A 19,474-nucleotide genomic window follows, 5' to 3' on the forward strand; every position below is an offset into this window, starting at 1 on the left:
AGTGTTCTTGCCTCCACCAGTCTACAACTGGAGTGGGCGGAGTAACTGGGTGGAGTGGCTTGAGTAACTGTTGTGTGGTTGGAATGGCTAGAGTAACTATGAAAAGGTTGGACTGGGCAGAGTAAAAACTATAAATCCTACAGCAAAGAGCTTTATATTGTGAGAATCACAAGACCCAGACCTACATTTTGATGCATAGTATGTCTCTGAAATATTAATAATGAAGGCACAGTCGTAGTTTAGAAATTGCCGTGGACATTTTTAGTGGCAGCAGGGATAGCTGAACGTTTTGATATAAGATTTGTGTAGGTGGGCTTGAAAATGAGGGAGTGATGGCAGTTTAGAAATCATGTCCTGATTTTTCAGCTCACACTCTAGCTTTTGTCAGCTCCCACTCTAGTTTTGAACATTCCGCCATTCATTCCTATGGGACCAATTTCACCACAAAAACGCTGACATTTCGTGAACCATTTGGCAAAACGTTCCACAAAGTAATAGCACACCAATCGGGAACAATCCGCACGTATATTACTGTCTATGTAGTGTAAAAACTGTGGGAGGAGTTAGGGTGGTAAATTTGGCTATAATAATAATAAGAACTAGAAAATCTACAATTTCTGGGGAAATTGTGTGAAGTGTTCTTGCCTCCACCAGTAGTCTACAACTGGAGTGGGCGGAGTAACTGGGTGGAGTGTCTTGAGTAACTGTTGTGTGGTTGGAGTGGTTGGAGTAACTGTGAAAAGGTTGGACTGGGCAGAGTAACTTTATGGAGTGGGCCTCCATTTCCACTATGCTGCTGTGGGGCTCCGGATCCCGAAAGCGTGGGTCTGAAAGGTCCAGTTTAATCCAGCGCAGCTTTAGATCTCTTTCCTTTAGATGGCATGATGATATTCACACAGCTCTAATTTCTTTTCATAAATGTAGCTAGTTGAAACACCTCAAATACTCTCTACTGTAGAAAACTTATTTCCAAACCTTTAACCAGAAGCCGGCCAAACTGTCACAAATTCAAAATTAGATTTCAAATAGGGCAGAGAAGAGCGGTTAAAAACAAACTGCTCCAAATTGCTCACTTCACTGGCATCTTCAAATGGTCGTAGTTTTAAAAATTATAAATCCTACAGTGAAGAGCTTTATATTTTGAGAATCACAAGACCCAGACCTACATTTTGATGCATAGTATGCCTCTGAAATATTAAAAATGAATGCACAGTTGCAGTTTAGAAATTGCCCTTCAAATTTGAGGTGGCTAGAGTGGAGTTTCAATGAATGTCATTGGGCGGCATGAGTTGCAAACAAATGGTCATATTGTGAAAACTATTAGGACTATGGCTTAGCCGTGGACATTTTTAGTGGCACCAGGGATAGCTGAACGATTTAAGATTTGTGTAGGTGGACTTGAAAATGAGGGAGTGATGGTAGTTTAGAAATCATGTCCTGATTTTTCCAGAGCTGCCTTCTGCTGTGTGCCCGGATTATCTTTGCCTGAACTGCCCCTCTGCTGTGTGCCCGGATTGTTCATTGTCTGCCAGCCTGCCCTTCTGCTGTGTGCCCGGACTTACCCATTGTCTGTCTGAACTGCCATGTTGTAGCCTGGACTTTACCCATTACCTGCCTGAACTGTCCCTCTGCTGTGTGCCCCGGACTTAACCCTTGCTGCACCGATCAAGTGCCCCAAATCCCTCAATAAAAACCTTGTGTACCGACCGCTCTCTGCGTGTGTTCTGTCTCACCTACACCTCCGTCATAGGAAGATTATCCCAGGAAGCTTGTTTGCCAACCACAACACTGGAAGGCAATTATCTGTGGTGAGTGCACATCCATGTGGGGGATTTCTGTGAAGCACTTGGTTATCAGTCTATTGTACGCAGTGAAGGAGAAGAATTGAGTTTATGGACTTTGGATCACTTTATTATGTTTTTTCATGGACTTTTGATCACCTTTAATTTAAATTGATTTTTTTATCACGTTAATCATGGATGTTTTATTCATTTTTGGTCACATTTATTTTGTGGTATTCACTTCACATTTTTTTTATTTATTATTTATTTAGCACCACTATAACACTATATGAGTTGTGTGTTTATTTTATTTCATCCTTGTTACTGTTCAATAAATATTCCATTTTATTATGAGTTTGTATAAAAATAGCCGTGTGCTAGTGTCCTGTATACAGTGCTTCTGTCTTAAGGGCACTCTGGAGGTGGGTGTTTTTTTTCCATTGCTTTCCTCCCATGGAACTGTTGTGTATTTCTATTATCTTGCCCTTCCTTGCTCTGCCTGTGAAGTGTCTGTTTGTTATCCTGGACTTTTCAGCACTTCATCACACAGCTAAAGGGTGGGGGATGCTGAATCAGCGGTTGGAAATTGAGGGTAAGGGGTACTATCTTAACTGCTTTAAGTCCGCACTATAGCTGAAATACTGCTACGGGGGGACTCTCTGTGCGACATCACGTGTATATATACGTGATTCGCGCGACTGCGGCGACCGCACATGTACCCGCCGACCCACCAGTGCCGTGATTTGGTGCCTGACCAATCAATCAACAGATTCAGGCCAGTGATGTTCGGCCTGGATCTTCTGAATGATCCCTGCCCTTTCAGAGATCTTCCTGTACCTGTGATTACATTTACACAGGTACAGGAAATTATTAAATCTTCTCTCTCTGGGCACATTCCGTCCCAGAGAGAGAAGAAAGCAGATCCACGTGAGTAAAAGCAGTACACCTTACATCAGGGGAGTGACTAGGGTTGGTGTCACCCGGTGCAATAACGCTTGGTGACACCCCCTCCGACGATCCCCGCAGAATGGATCGGATCTGCGGATTGAGCATAATGGATCGGACTCCGATCCATTATACTCCCCAATCCGCAGATCTGATCCATCCTGCGGGGATCGTCGGCTTTCTTTACAACTTACCTTTTCTTGGAGCGGGTCTGGTGTCAGCCTGTATAGGTTGCATGCCAACGATCCCTGCAGGATGATTCGGATCTGTGGATTGAGCATAATGGATCGTTTGAAGCTGGAGTGCATTACATTTGGTTTCAAGGTTTGGAGATCTTTTAAAGCCTAACCAGAAACTTTTTCTAGTTTTGCATAGAATGGGGAAGCGTTAAATATTATTATTACAATTTACATATACATATTGTAAATTCACATCAGTCTCTAACCCTCAAGAGGCGTACAATCTAAGGTCCATAACTCACATTCATGCATTTACATACTAGGGTCCATTTAGACAGGAGCAAATTAACCTACCAGCATGTCTTTGGAGTGTGGGGTGAAACCCATGCAACCACAGGGAGAACATGCAAACTCCAGGCAGGTGGTGCTGTGGATGGGATTCGAACCGATGACCCTAGTGCTGCCAGGTGGAAGTGCTACCCTTTTAGCCAGAGTTAATAATTCTGTAAGGTTTTTCTATCTGTAACTCCTTTGGGGAGATTTTCTCTTACGTCCTGTCCCTGTGACACCTGTGAAAGAAATGAGGACTAACCTGGACAAGATGGCACAAACAGCAATAAAAACATTGTCAGATGTTCTAAACCTGCCTAACTCTACAAACAAATGTGATTTAAAACTGTTTGTAAAGGTTCAGGTTTTTTTTTTACATAACATACATGTAAAGGGCAAAGTGGTGATTGTTTGTCACATCCTCCATGTTTTCCCTCCCCACTGAGTGCCAAGCAAGGGTGGGTTCTTTTTCGCTACACTAGGCACCTTGTACAGGGTCTCCCCTACTTCACACAAAAGGGGTAGCTTTGTGCCGCTTTCACCAATGCCTTAGGACAAGGCTAAGCTGGCTGCCAAGAAATACTCGGTCTTAGGTCAGGCCCCTACTATTAGAGATGAATGTACACCATGTACACTTGCACTGTTCTCCAGTTAAGTCCCTGTGTAAATGTATATCCTTCTACTGTAACTTGCAATTAGACAGGACATGTCGAACACTGACCACAGTCACCTGTCCAGTGTTTCCCACTACCAGTCCCAGTAGCAGCATGGAACACCATCGTGCGCAGGCTCAAAAGTGAACTTGGCTTTAAGTCTTGAACTTCCGTACCTCTTTACAGGATGGGACCTCTGCACTCAAGTTCCGTTCTAGCTAAGGGAGACGGAATGAGGCGTCGGGAGTGTCAACAACATCTCCCTGGTGGCTAGAGGCAATTCCATCTATAACAGGTACACATTTTGACAGGCTGCTTGCTGACTGTACCTTCATTGCTCATGGCAACCACATGTATAACTTCCACTAGAATGACTCTTAACGTGCTGACTCTTCATACCCCATGTGACGCAAGCTGTAGAGTGTGTGATAGTGCCAGTTACGTGCAATGCACCCTTTTCAAGGACTTCAGACCAGACAGGAGGCAAAGTTTAATGCTTTACTTGTATTAAAGTGCAACATTACAATAGAATCCAAGCAGACATAACAATCCAGTAGAGCGTCAATAAAACAGTCAACATCTTAAGTCCCTAGTCCCTACTTCTAACCAGACTACACAGAGTCCTTCTGAGGCATTCTCCAGCACTGGAGTCTTTGACAGTAAAGTTTTGACAACTTTACATCTTGATGGCAGACTATGACATCTTTGTACTCTTTTCAGGTGTAGCTCTCCTCTGGGAACTGGGAAAATGGGCAAGACCAGGCAATCACTCCAAAACTCTGGACTCGGCCCACCATCCCCTTTTATATCACATGTGCAGTGGGTTCGACCCAAAGATCCCGCCAAAAAAAGCCAAAGAACCTGGAAGGCATTAACCCCTACCCTCCCATCTGGAGCAGGACCTATCTGGCTAATTTCAACCTGCCTACATACGTTATACTTATATGCCCTGTGCAATGGTATTGCACAGAGAGGCCCCAAAGTTCCTCTTCTGGGCCCCCTGCCAGGGCTGTAGGCTCCTCCTCTTCTCTGTGCACCGCTCAGGAAACTGCTTCTCATTGGGGCACAACTGTGGGCTTGCTTCTGAGCCTGACTGTGTGTGTCTATAGAAACAAACAGTGCAGCCCACCCCACCCCCAATCTCTGCTGGATTGAGATAGGACTCAGGTAAGTATAAAGGGGGCGATACTTCCACTGGAACATTTTTTAGCTTAATGCAGAGAATGCATTAAGGTAAAAAATGTTCTTTATCTCCTAAATAGTTCAGCACTTCCGTAAAATTCTGGTCAATGGTATTGTATGCAAATAAATATAAGTAGTCAACAACTACTACACAGATGGAACATCAGAGAAAGTGAGAAAGCTAAGTCCCATCCAGTTTAGGACATATAAATTGTATTAGAGATCATTAGTTAGACAGAGTTCTCTTTAGAATCCAATACTATGCAGGGGCGGACTGACCATTTGGAAACTCGGGCACTGCCCGAGGGCCGGGGGTCAATAGGGGGCCCCATGAGATGCCCCTGGTACCTTTTTCATAGGCTTTTTTGAGTTTGGGCAAGGACACAGGGGCCCCATGATCCCCTATTGCCCGGGGGCCCCATGAGTTGTCAGTCCGCCCCTGATACTATGTATTGTGTTTCTCGCCCTGCATGCTTGTATAATAAATACATCTACTTTCCAATCTGGCTTCAGCAATCAAAATTTTATTAAAACCCATGGGTATGGGTTTCCCCTTCAGGGGGAATGGCTGGGTGTTCGCAAACTTCTGGCCACATAGTGTATATATAAGGTCTGATTCCTCATAACATTCTCTTGGCGTAACCTTCGCTTCTTCTCTAGTTCCTTTGGATTTTGTAAGTTTTCTCTTCAATCAAATGGTAGTACTCATCCTGGATGAAATGAAATAGACAAAGGTAAACAGACAAGCAGAAAATAACTAAATTCCATTCCATATTCCATATTACGCAATCATTATCTTTAAAATCCATGGTCCCTTAAAAACTCTCTGCATGGGCAGAACACAGGATTGCTTTAACCACTTGACCTCCAGAAGGTTTACCCAATATTTCTTTATTAAAAGTCTCGCAATCAATAAACATAAAATATTATACAGAATATAAAAAAATTATATATATTTACAGCAAAACGAAAATAAACATAGCAAAATCTGCTGTCAGACTCCAGAAGGTTTACCCACTTTCCTGAACAGGCCTTTTTTGCGATACGGCGTTGCGTTACTTGAACTGACAATTGCGCAGTCATGCAACGCTGTAAATAAATAAAATTTCCGTAATTTTTTCCTCACAAGTAGAGATGTCTGTGGTGGTATTTGATCACCTCTGCGTTAATTTTTTGAGTTATAAACGAAAAAAGACTGAATTAAAAAAAAAAAATATTATATATATCTATATATATATATATATATATCTATATATATATATATATATATATATATATATATATATATATATATATATATATACACACACACACACACTTTATTTTTTGCTATAAAACCAATCCAAAACAAAATTTAAAAAATCAAATGTCTTTATAAATTTAGGCCAGAATTTTGCTACATATTTTTGGTAAAAAGATCCCAATAAGCATATTTTGATCTGTTTGCGCAAAAGTTATAGCGCCTACAAACTATGGTACATATACTGGAATTTTAAAACATTTTTTTTAATATTAGCAATGGGGCGATCAACTACTTATAGCGGGACTGCAATATTGTGGCAGACATTTTTATATTAACTGACACTAGCTGACACTTTGTGGGAACCAGTGACACCAATACAGTGATCAGTGCTATAAATATGCACTGTCACTGTACTAATGACATTGGCTGGGAAGGGGTTAAAAGGGTTAACTGTGTGCCTAGCTATGCGCTTGGTGTACACTAGGTAGTGCTTTTGCAAGGGGAAGTGAAGAATACATGATTGCAGGGACACATGATTCTTCACCCCTTCCCCCCCTCCCCCCAGGCAGAGCTCTGTTCTGTGTCCTGCCCAACGATTGGCAGGTGCCAGCAGATGTCTGTTCACCGGCACTCGCAGATTGGCTTCTGCTGTGAGTGTTAACAGCAGAAGTGATCTGCCGGCCTCCCTATGATGGAAGTGCAAAATCACATACTGTATAAAGCCAAATTCCAGTTACACGTTTAACCCACTGCTAAGCTTTTGCACCCTGCACTACAAGTGATGATAATGCTGGGGTGAAGGGGTTGAGGGAGGGGATGCATTTCCAATCTAGAGTTGGACTTTAAACAGGGAGCAAGTCACAATCCTGCTTCATCAAATGAAGTCTTGCATGCAGAAAAAAACCTTTAGATACAAAATTGTATTAATAAATGTAAATATAGTATAACACAGTATACAGACTACTAGTACTTTCAGAAGAAGGTCAGTAATTGAAGCCATCTTCATATCTCTCTTATCATTCTAATCAACAAAATTCTGTAAGACACTGTAGTACAATACATACCCCGCTATTGGCAGACTCAAATATGTCACCCTCAACCTTCCTAGCATACGCCACCAGGTTCTCCATGCGTCGATCTCTCATGGCAGCTGGATCAGGAGCGTGGCATCTAACATGAGAACTGTTGCAGCCTGTACCAGTCTGGAGACACTAGGACTGGTGGGACGGTGATCAGGAACACTGCTGCTGGCCTACACTCATCTTTAAAACTGGGACTGATGTGGTGGTGATCAGGAGCATGGTTACTGCCTTCCACTAGTCTGGTAATACTGAGACTGGTGTTGGGGTTAAGAACATTGTTCTTGTCTCTCTGCAGGCTGAAGACCGAGAGCTCAGCGTTCAGTGGTGTTTGATCACTCAGTTCTCGGTCCTTGACCCAGTGTGAGAAAGATGCAGTATTAGACCAATGCTGCATCTACCGAAGTGAGGCACAAAGTAGGCTCAGCAGCCATGATTTCTTCCATTGTGTCCACCATGGAGCTTGCAGTTACAGGAACCTATGCATGGGAGGCATCCACAGAGGACTCTGCACTCATGGCCGGAGAAAGGGTGACAGGAGTGGATGGCTGGTCTCCATCTGCCGTGCTGAACCCCGTTGGACAGGCTTCTACCCCTGCACTGTTGCATACTGCACCAATCTGGTGACACTGGGACTGGTGTGGCAACAGTCAGGTACACTCGTGCTGGCTGCATTAGTCAGGTTCAAATCAGTAGTCAAAATGCAGGCAGAGCTCAGAGAGTAGTCGATGTCAGATTCAAGGACGTCAATGATGAAATCCAGGCTAGCAAGCAGGGCATACAAACAGGAAGCTTGGAGCATGTGTTACAAATGAAATATCACAAGCATGAGACTGCAGACTTGGCTGGCTTAAATCAGGTTTAGTCTCCAGCCAGAGACTGGCCACATCAATCACCTTGCAAGTGGACAGACAGGGAGAATGTATTATATCCAAAACCAGGATGCTGGAATGAAACTAGCAGCTGAGATGGAGCAGGAGCGCTCCTGATGGGGACACACTGCCCATTCTGGAATTGTACTGTGATATTCCCCTAGAGTTGTACCAAGGAGCTACTTTGCAATATGATACAAGGTGGAGTGATCCAGGAAATTTGCAGTCATTGGGCTGCTTCCATTGCACTGGTGCTCAAGAAAGACAACAGTTTGCGGTTCTGGATGGACTATCGCAAACTGAACGCACGCAGCCACAGGGACGCCAACCCCCTTCCTTGAGTTGAGGAATCCCTGATGGTACTTGGACAAGCCAAGTTCTTCTCCATCTTGGACCTATCCAGTGGCTACTGGCAAGTCCCTTTATTAGACCAAGACAAGGAAAAAAAAAACGCCTTTATTACACCCCTGGGATAGTTTGAGTTTAATTGCATGCCCTTCAGCCTCAGCAACACTCCCAGCACCTAATGGAGAGATGTCTTGGGGATTTCAATTTTGAGACTGCTGGTTTACCTTGATGACATTATCATCTTCTCCAAGACGTTTAATAAAACATGTGAAACATCTGGACCAAGTGTTCTCCTGTTTGGCTCAATATGGACTAAACCTCAATTCCAGCAAGGGCCACCTTGTGAGGCAAAAGATACAGTACTTGGAATATGTTGTCAAAGCCAGAGGCGTGACCCCATATCCAGGCAAAGTACAAGCTGTCCAAGATTGGCACCCACAAAACCATCAGGGAGTTACGCTCCTTCTTGGGTCTGGTAGGATATTACCAGCGTTATATCCTGAAGTTTACCCAGATAGCTGCCCTACTTACTCAGTACCTAGAGGAAGGGTGGACCCTCCCCTTCCATCCAAGCCCAATGGTACGAATCCCAACAGCAGGCCTTTGAGACACTTAAGCAGAAACTGACTTCTGCCCCATTACTGGCCGACTCAGACTACACCCAGCCCTTCCAGGTGTACATGCACGGAAGACTCCAGGGACCAGGTGCTGTCCTGGTCCAGTTGCAGGATGGCCAAGAGAGGCTGATTGCATATGCCAGCAGGAGCCTACTCCCTGATCATGGGGGCCGACATTGGGGTCTTTACTGACAACAACCTGCTGACCTACCTGGAAACTGCAAAATTAGGGGCATTGGAGCAGAAATGGGCAGCCTGCTTGGCATGGTTTAAACTCAAGATACTTTACAAGCCAATGGAGCTCAGTCCTGCTTGCCCTGTCCCGTTTTCCAGTGGAGCGCCCAGGAGAGGATGTGGACTCTAACCTGGAAGACAGAGGTCGCTCCTGTCCTGCCTCGTATACCATTTAGGAACGAGATCATGGCCCACAGATCAAGACAGCAGAGCTCTATGGGCAGGAGGAATGAGCACTGATCCAACTAAAGGACCCAGATTTCAATCAAGTGCAGCACAACCTCTCACAGAAGTACAAGCCTACCTCTCGGGAGTGCCAAAAGTTGTCCTCTGTTAATAGGGCAATCGTGAGATAATGGGATTGGCTGGAGTTATGAGACAATATACTCTACCATCAAGCCTGCATCCCTTCTGAACAACAGGGTATCCCTCAAGTTGTGGTCCCTCAGTCTTGGAAATCTGTCAAGTACTCTACATCATGGGAGGCCATTTGGGGGCAGATCGAACTGAGTCACTGGTTCAGAGGTACTTCTTTTGTCTCCATTTGCCACACTGGGTACTCAAAGCATGCCAGGAGTGCAAAAGCTGTACCATCCACAAAGCATCCCCTGAGAAGGTAACACCTATGATTATCACCACCTCTGAGCCATTTGAGTTGGTGACCATGGACTTTCTGACAATTTCCAGTGCACCTTTCTGGTATTAGTATGCACTGGTCTTCATTAACCGCATCACTAAATTTGCAGTGGTGGTGCCTACAAAAGCCCATACAGCTGTCAGCACCGCCAAGCTCTTCTGCCACACATCATTTAACCCTATGGTTGCCTGTAGCGGATACTTTTGGATCAAGGTTCAAACTTCGAATCCATGATCATGATGGAACTGTGCCACCCCAGTGGTATTTGGAGGTCCCACACCACCCCCTACCACCCTCAAGGAAATGGGGCCAGTGAGCGGTTTAACCGCACCCTGCTGGGCATGCTACAGACTCTAGAACTGAGATACCGGGATTGCTGGCATCAACACGTTGGAGCCATGGTGTGGGCCTATAACAACACAGTCCACTGGGCACACACCCTTCTTCCTGATGTTTGGGCGATATGCCAAATGCTCGTGGACCTCCTATTGGGAACTCCAAAGCACCTCCCGCCAAGAACACCCAGTTCTTGGGTACAGGAGCATTGGGAGCGAATGCAAAAGGCCAAGCAGATAAACACAAAAAATTGTCTTCTGACCCTGTTCTGAGCGAGCTACCACTACAACCGGGGGACATGTGTTGGTTGGTTAAGAACACCAAGCACACGAGAGGAAGAAAGCTGGAGCCCAAGTGGGTTGGAGCACACCCAATCACAGGGTGGTGGGGCAGCTTTTCCCACCTTCCCCACTCTATTACCTGGTCTCTGAGGGCCCCGACCCAAAAAGAGACTGCATCAGAACATGCTGAGACTTTGTGTGCTGAGTGGTGACTGCCCCAGGAGGCGTTTGACAACGCATATCATCCCCCGGTGCATGAAGCTCCAACTGATTGGTTCCCGCCGCCCCTCATACTTGAGTCTCCAGCTTCCCAAGACCTAGAGCCTGACTCCATTGATGTTAAGAGCATGGGGGGCCCATCTATTTTATTCAGTAGCACAGACTGTACTGACTCATCTGAGGACTTAACCACGGGCCCAGGTGAAGGAAAGGCAGTGGACTCATCTGACCCCTTGTAACCCTAGGCCTCTGAGTCACTACATGTTGAGGAACCTGTTCTGAGTGACTGAGAATAAGGGAAGCCAGCACCCTCTGTGGCCTAACTGTGGGAAGCTCCCTGCAAGATATTCACAGGAGTGCCGAACGAACGGCACTCCTGTGATTCATAGAAGTACAGCCAAAAGAGCTTTGACTATACTTCTCTTTTAAGCTTAGTGCTAGCCCGGACTTCCACTTTAAGGCATCAGAGGGCATACACACGCACCAGCTTCAGACATCTTGCTGTTCACTTACCTAAGCATGTTTAGGACTATGGGGGCATACAGTGCCAGTCAAGGTCTTCAAGCACCTTAGGCAAAAAGGCCAAAGTGTGCTCTTATCCTCTTCATGAGCTGTGTACTACTTCAGCAGCATAAGTTGCAGGTCTTGCCATTTTTGCACCCCTCTATTACTGATGTGCCTAAGGCAACCGCCTTTTCTGCTACACCTAAGCTTGGCCCTGGAAGCAAGTTACAAATGCCAATGGCTTCAACCTATGAGGAAGAAAATAGTGATGGGATAAGGTTTTCCAACTCATTCAATCATTATTTCCTCCAGTGAGCCTTAGCACTCAGGCTCATCCAGTGGTATCTGCAGTTGCTCCATAGACATTACATCATTGCCTAATCTGTGTCAATCACTGGTCAAATTGGAAGGGTAAGGAGGGGGCACTTTGGCACCTTTGCCTTGAGTGTTAAAGGACCTTGTCTTGGTACTGCATGGATTTTATATCTGAGAATAGCCAGCATAAATGTGAACCATCCACACTGACTGGGTTTTACATGTCTCTATGGTTTCTTCTCTAGTCATTATTACATACATGAGAATAATCTTAAAACGGAACTTCACACTCTCAATTAACATTGACTATTTGTAATCCGTATGCTGCTAGCATTAGTAAATAGGTAGGAATGTAAATCATATTTGCTTGTTTTAAACATTTTGTTACATTTCTTCAGTTACTTCCTGGTCTCCAAGCCTAGGCAAATTATGTTATATATCCCAGGAGTCCAGTAGTCTTTGGAGGGGGTTTATCAGCTAAGCACACCCTCCTGCCTACGTGCCTGAGCTAAAGGCAGATGGATTCCAGGAAATAAATGCTACATGAATCATTTGTCCTTACTCAAGATGGCCACGGCCAGAAATTCTAGGGTGGTATTTTTCAAAGTCATTTTTGGTTTGTGGTGCTCAGATGCAGTGTAGTTCTGCTTTGTATAGCAGCAAGGACAGAGCAGAGTATGGTCATTAAGCCTCAGAAGTTTGCTTGCCCTGCAGAGGTATTTACTATGGTCTGTGGATTGATTGAGTAGATTTCTCATCACTTCCTTTTAGGACAGGAAGTGAAAATAAATCTCTCTAGTGGGAACAGAGACTGCAACAAAACACTTTTTTTATAGTAAAATGTGGAAGGGTAACAATTTATGTCAGTTTATAAATACTGTCTGTGTCTTCCTGTCGTGGTGACAACCATTCCTCTCATTTCTTTTCCTGCAGTCACAGGCTCTCACAGGGACAGGAAGTAAGTGGGAATTGCCCCAAGAGGGTCATAGATAGTAATAAAATCTTGACAGAATTAGTTATTCCTCCCAAGACTATCCAGGGCCTGGACAAAGCACAGGTTCACTTTAATACCCCCAAAGATGTGAACCACTTTCTTGGTTTAAGTTAATTTGTCAATATTCCTTAATATGTGTGTCCTCGGTCACACTGTTGCAACTTGTCATGCAATTTGATAGTTTCAAATCTCATGACAAGACGCACCTTATTGTCGCAATGGAAGCGGTCATATTGGTGCGATTCCGACTCCGTCAAAGTCACACCAATTTTGAAAGTACTTCATTTACTACTTTTTGCAAGCTCAGGTACGACTTGCATAGACATCTGCGCATGAAGTCGCACAGATGTCTAACAAGTCGCACCTGAAGTCGGACTGACATCTGACATTGAAATCGTGCAAATTCAAGTGTAGTTGCACGATTTCAAAGTTGGATTCAGTCTGACCAAAGACTAGATTTCAGTCCGTTCAGATATAAGCAAATAATCTAAGAGTATTACCCCCTCATCACATAATACCGCTTCAGACTGGATGCTATGAACAAAGATTGTCACTTACAGGCTGGCCGGGGCATTAGGAGGTGCAGACATATTGAACATGTTGGTCTCTTGGTGGTCAGTTATTGCATCAGCTGGGGGGTTAGCCTACAATATTAGAGAAATAATTATTGTTTGTCACAAACTATCAAAGGGGGTTTAAATCACAGAAAATCTGCTTTGTTTTTATATAATTACATACATTTAGACCCTGACTTCTTCATATAAAGAACATGTGTACAAAAATGGCATTTCAGACTGTGGCAGGTTACATTCCTTGCAGAAAAATGCAGGTAAGTGCAATGACACATAGAAAAACAATCGTTTTCTATGTGTCATGTGCACACCAGAACGCTGTGTTTCTCTGCGTTTCAGTGCTGTGCAATTTGATGCCACATATTTGAATAATATCATACTGCAGTGCACAAAAACGCATATAAATGTGCCAGAACACACTGCAATGTACCTCTCACCCATAACAATAGGTCAGAAGAAACATGCCTTTTAAAAAGATCATATGCAGATAAACTTGCATGCATAAAAACACAGGAAAATGTGCATAAACAGGTATAAAAATTAGCGAAAAAGCAATGCACTGCAGAGTGTGTTTTTATGTGCATTGTAATGTGAATGAGCCCGTAAAAAAACGATGAAAAATCATATAAAATAAATGACTAAACAAAATAAATCAGGCAGACATAGCACACACATAACTTACACTTACATGATATGTACTGTAGCGCTACCCCCACAGGGGCTGCTGAGTTTAACTGGTTCTTTCTGGGGAAGTAAACTTTTGATCATGGCCATTTGGGTGATTTCTGTTATCATTATGATTTAAAAAGGAGCCAAACAACTATTTGATAATAAATGGCTTCGTATGATCATCATCCTTCAATAAAAGAGCATTTTTTGGCATGATCAGTCATATTTTCAATATCAATGCCAAATTTTCACAATTTCTGTCAGGGTATGCAAACTTTCAAGCTCACGGTAAATAATTCAACTGTGCGAAGGATGGGTCGGGTGAAACCAGAAGTGCTTTATTAGGAATGGCTGTAACACACACAGAAAACTCTTAATTACATGTGACTGGATATGTCACTGTTCACTGTAATCACTGTCCTCTATACCTTACTAAATATTTCCATATACATTAATAAGTATTTTCATATACATTAATAAACATCTTTAATTGCAATACTGAATATCTAGACCTCTGCAGATATGCTAGGGACCTATTCTGCATAACAATAGCGTATTACAATAGAGAAATCACATTCCCTGTATCTTAGCTCCAAATCACATAGCTGCAATATATATTCACATTTATGCTACAAGTAATCTGATTGCATCATAGTAACAGCGACATTTACTAACCACCAGGGCATGTTAAGTCATTTTGTCCTATTTATCATGTTAAACAGCCTCCTGCTTACCTGTAACAAACACAGAAAACTCTTAATTACATGTGACTGGATATGTTCACTGTAATCACTGTCCTGTAGGAAACAAAGTGTTAGACTTTTTGTTCCTACTTCTGTGTCTTCCTATTATCACAGGAAGTAGTTCTGTCCTCTTGTGATGGTACAATAAAAATGCAATCACTAGTATCTTCTATTGACAAAGATAGATTACTGTTATATTAGGTATTAGGCTTTGGATTTAAATTTTATGGGGCTGCCTATTTTCTACACCTCTTACACTCTCCCCCACAAATTTGTTATGTCGTCCCTGACATACGCAGAATTTTTTTAAGAAAACATTCTTTTACTTGTCTAGTAGTAACCATAGGAAGCCAATGGTAAGTAGTAACCAAGTTACTTGAGGAAACATCCTCCCTGTGACATCTACTCCCTATTACATCACAGCTTCCCACCAGGCCCACAGCGCTATAGTACCTGGCAAGATATAGTTGCATGTAACCAACTATTTAGTAAAACCCCTTTCTATACATATTTGTATAGGTTACTAAGTTTAGACAAAGGTGATGAGAAACTAGGGAACATCTTATTACTTTTATATCATAATGGCAGAATACCCATTGTACATCAACAATGCAGCATAACGTTGCCATCAACTGCTCTGTACTTTTATCGGCCGACTCTGTCTCTTTGTAACATCTAGTTCCCTCACCTAAAACTGTTTCTGCCTGACCTACAATATCTGCAGTACAAATGCAATTACATTTTTCCTTACTTGAACCAACAGAAAAGTAACATATAATTATTCTGGTTTTGGTAATTAACTTTGGTATAGTGTCCCAAATAGTAAACAATAGATCAATAAACATAATCACTTCTACCAACTTCTATAGTCTTCAGCAAAACATTCTGAACTGAAATACCAGCTAGAGTCAACAGGTAATGTAGGAATACGGTCTATAACCTGTATAGATGAAACTCTGGTAACACTACTGGGTTGACCTAAAGTGTCATATGTCAAAATCTTTGGTTGTCTCCTGTTCCTGTAGGGTTGTATTCTACATTGAGGAAGTGAATCTGAAAGGTCCTCATTCTCCTCTACATCACTTTCAACAAGTTGTTCTGTGTTCTCTGTTGCTGGGCATTCTTCTTCTATACCTCCAAAGGCATACTCAGTTTGTTCAATTTGTTCTATAGGCTCAGTCTCTCTGACTCCTTGTAAATCATACTCACTTACTTCCAGCTGACGTGGGTAGAACTCAATAGCTTCTGGATTTAGCTCTGTACTTTCCTCTGGGTGGTCATGCTGGGTGACTGGGATGAAAGATCTCCAGTTTCTTTGTTCATGATCTGATTCATTTTCTGATTCTCCCTCAGATATCTGTGTAGGTTGTTGAGTTGTATTTCGATCCTTCCCTTGCTTTCTTGCATTGCTTCTTTTGGGTATCTGTTGACCTTGGTCACTAGGTAGATAATCACATGGCAATAGTAAATTGCGATGTAAAATCCTTGTTCTGCCTTTTCCAGTTTCTGGTTTGATTTCATACACTGGACTGTCTGCACACTTCTTTTTAATAACAACATGTATGGTATCTTCCCAAAATGATCTCAGTTTTCCTGGACCTCCTCTTTCAGTAAGATTTCTGACTAGAACTTTGCTACCTGGTAGGAGTTCAGCTCCATGAATTTTCTTGTCATAGTGTTCTTTTCCTCTCTGTGCAGCTTGAGTAGCTATTTTTCAAGCAACCTTATAGGCCTCAGACATTCTATCTGTCCATATGTTCACATATTCAGAGTAGTTCTTGTATTTTTCAGTTACTGGAGTGTCAAACATACTATCAATGGGTAATCTTGGAGACCTTCCAAACAGTAGAAAGAATGGAGATTTTCCTGTAGCTTCACTTCGAGTACAATTATATGCATGGACTACCTTTGCTAGTGAATTTTTCCAGTCCTTTTTGGAATCTGGTGACAGGGTACGAAGCATGGATAGCAGGGTACGATTAAATCTTTCAACTTGCCCATTACCTTCTGGGTGATATGGCGTTGCGTGAGAATTTTGGATGTGGCAGTGCTTCCCTAATGTCAAAAACAAGTGATTTTCAAACTCTCTACCCATATCATGGTGAATTCTGGTAGGAAATCCGAATTTCAAGACAAAATCATTGAATATTTTGTCAGCAACAGTTTTTGCGGACTTGTTCTTGGTTGCATATGCCTGAGCAAATCTTGTAAAATGATCTATTACCACTAAGATATACTCATATCCACCTTTACATTTCTCAAGATGAAGAAAGTCAATGGAGACCATCTCAAAAGGATAAGTTGTCACAATATTGTTCAACGGGGCTCGAACAAGCTTATTTGGCCATTTGTCTTTCAGACAAGTACATTGACGTGTGATATAATGCTCAGTGTCCCTTTGCATATGTGGCCAAAAGAATCTTTCTCTGATTAAATTTACAGTCCTTTCTACTCCTAAGTGTCCCATCTCTTCATGTAACTCCTTTCATACTAAGTGATGGTACAACTTGGGCAACACTAGTCTAGAACCAGATGATGTTTTCCGTCTCAAAATTTTATTGTCGTCGAGGTAGAGTTTGGTCCATTGTTTCATAAGTATGAAAAGATCAACAGGTTCACCTTGTCGTTCCTGTTTGGATGGAAACTTGTTTTGGCTTTTATACTTCCATACTTTTCCAATCACAGAGTCTTCCTTCTGTGCGTTTCTTATTGTCTCTTTTCGTATTTGAGTTACCTTCTTTGGTGTTGCATCGGTTGTATTGGCAATCGTCATTGGACATAGCCAAGGTATCCTTTCTTTTTGATGTGCTTGAATTGCTTGGGTTATGGAAGTGATGACTTTGGGGTCTACTTCTTGTGAACATTGTTGCATGTATTGTTCAGGACTCAATGGCATATGAGAAAGTACATCTGCATCAGCATTCCTTCTCCCAGGACGATATTTAATAGTGAAGTTGAAGTCAGCTAGTTCTGCAACCCAACGATGTCCTGTTGCATTCAATTTTGCTGTAGTGAGGACATAGGTTAGTGGATTGTTGTCAGTATATACAACAAATGATGGACAGTAATATAGGTAATCTCGGAATCTATCACATATTGCCCACTTCATTGCTAGAAACTCGAGCTTCCCTGAATGCATGTGGTAGTTTTTCTGAGCAGGTGTGAGAGTTCTAGACCCATAAGCAATCACCTTTAGTTTCTCCTCTTGCTCTTGGTATAATACGGCTCCTAGTCTTTCTTGTGAGGCATCACAGTGAAGAACAAAGGGTTTGGAATAATCGGGGTAACCCATAACTGGAGGATGAGTTAACACTTCAATGAGCTGGTTCAGTACTATCTGATGATGGTCAGTCCAGGCTATAGACTGATAGGATGGAAGTTGACCTTATGACTTTGGGATTGGTTTCCTCCTCTTCTTTGTCTGGTTATCTGGGGTTGAGGTTGTGGTAGGTGTCAAACCTGCTGACAATAGTTCATAGAGAGGTTTGGCAATTCTGGAGAAGTTTTGAACGTAAGGGCGATAGTAGGAAATAAATCCTAATAGTTTCCTGAGTTCTCCGACAGTCTTTGGTTGGTTGTTTCTTAAGGCAAGTACAGGTGCCGTGTCGGCCGGGTCCATAGAGTGGCCTTCTTTTGACACAATCTTGCCCAGGAATCTGACTTTATTTTGAAAAAGTTCACACTTCCTGGCTGTTAACTTGGTTCCGTGTTGTTGGTAACGTTGGAGTACTGACCGGACATGCTCCACATGCTCCTGGAATGATTTACTATGGACAAGGTTATCATCTAAGTATGGCAGGCAAATCTCATCTCTCAGTCCTATTAAACATGTCTCCATACTGCGTTGGAATTCGGCTGGTGCAGAGCTCAGACCAAAGGGTATTCGGATCCATTCATACAAACCCCAAGGTGTAATGAATGCTGTCAATGGTCGACTGGCTTCTTCCATAAATCCTTGATGGTATGCTTTCCTCTGGTCTAGCACAGAAAACCATGAAGTTCCTCCTAGACCGGGTGTCGGCAACCCGCGGCTCCGGAGCCGCATGCGGCTCTTTTTCACCTTTCCTGCGGCTCCAGAGCACACTGCCCACCAGGTGACAGGCAATAGGGTCGGCAAGCCGTGGCTCTTTTAATGCAGCTCTTCTGTGTGCCGGGCGCCCGCTGGCAAACATTGGCTGTCAGGATGTAGGCGGGGCAGCCCGGATGTAGGCGGGGCAGCGTGACGAACTCCTCTCCTCTCACAGTCCGCCCTGAAGACCAGAACGGCGCGGAAACCCAGCGAGAGGAACGCGCGGAGCAAAGGTAAGTGAATTCACACAATATGGGGAATGAATTACTATAGGGGGGATGAATTACTATATGGGGGATGAATTACTATAGGGGGGATGAATTACTATATGGGGGATGAATTACTATAGGGGGGATGAATTACTATAGGGGGGATGAATTACTACGGGGGATGAATTACTACGGGGGATGAATTACTATATGTGGGATGAATTACTATATGGGGGATGAATTACTATAGGGGGGATGAATTACTATAGGGGGGATGAATTACTATGGGGGATGAATTACTATATGGGGGATGAATTACTATATGGGGGATGTATTTTCAGTTTTAAAAATGTTTCTCTCAAAATAAATTTCAATCGTGGTTTTGGCGAGATTTGGCTCAGTCGAAAAAAAAGGTTGCCCACCACTGACCTAAGGCTATGATTGTGATTATGACGATACACTG

The 19,474-nt window shown here is 43.1% G+C and overlaps 1 long non-coding RNA gene across 1 annotated transcript; it reads right to left on the reverse strand.

Moving 5' to 3' along the window:
• Nucleotides 1-4,372: 4,372 nt before the first annotated feature.
• On the reverse strand, nt 4,373-18,419 carry LOC149435573 (uncharacterized). Its single transcript, XR_016308452.1, has 3 exons — nt 14,725-18,419; nt 13,308-13,393; nt 4,373-5,780 (listed from the first exon to the last, which is right to left on the reverse strand). It is a non-coding gene; the product is annotated as an uncharacterized LOC149435573 (long non-coding RNA).
• Nucleotides 18,420-19,474: the final 1,055 nt, after the last annotated feature.

Source organism: Staurois parvus, unplaced genomic scaffold, assembly GCF_062004578.1.
Source record: "Staurois parvus isolate SC_StPar_1 unplaced genomic scaffold, SC_StPar_1.0 ptg001488l, whole genome shotgun sequence".
NCBI lineage: Eukaryota > Metazoa > Chordata > Amphibia > Anura > Ranidae > Staurois > Staurois parvus.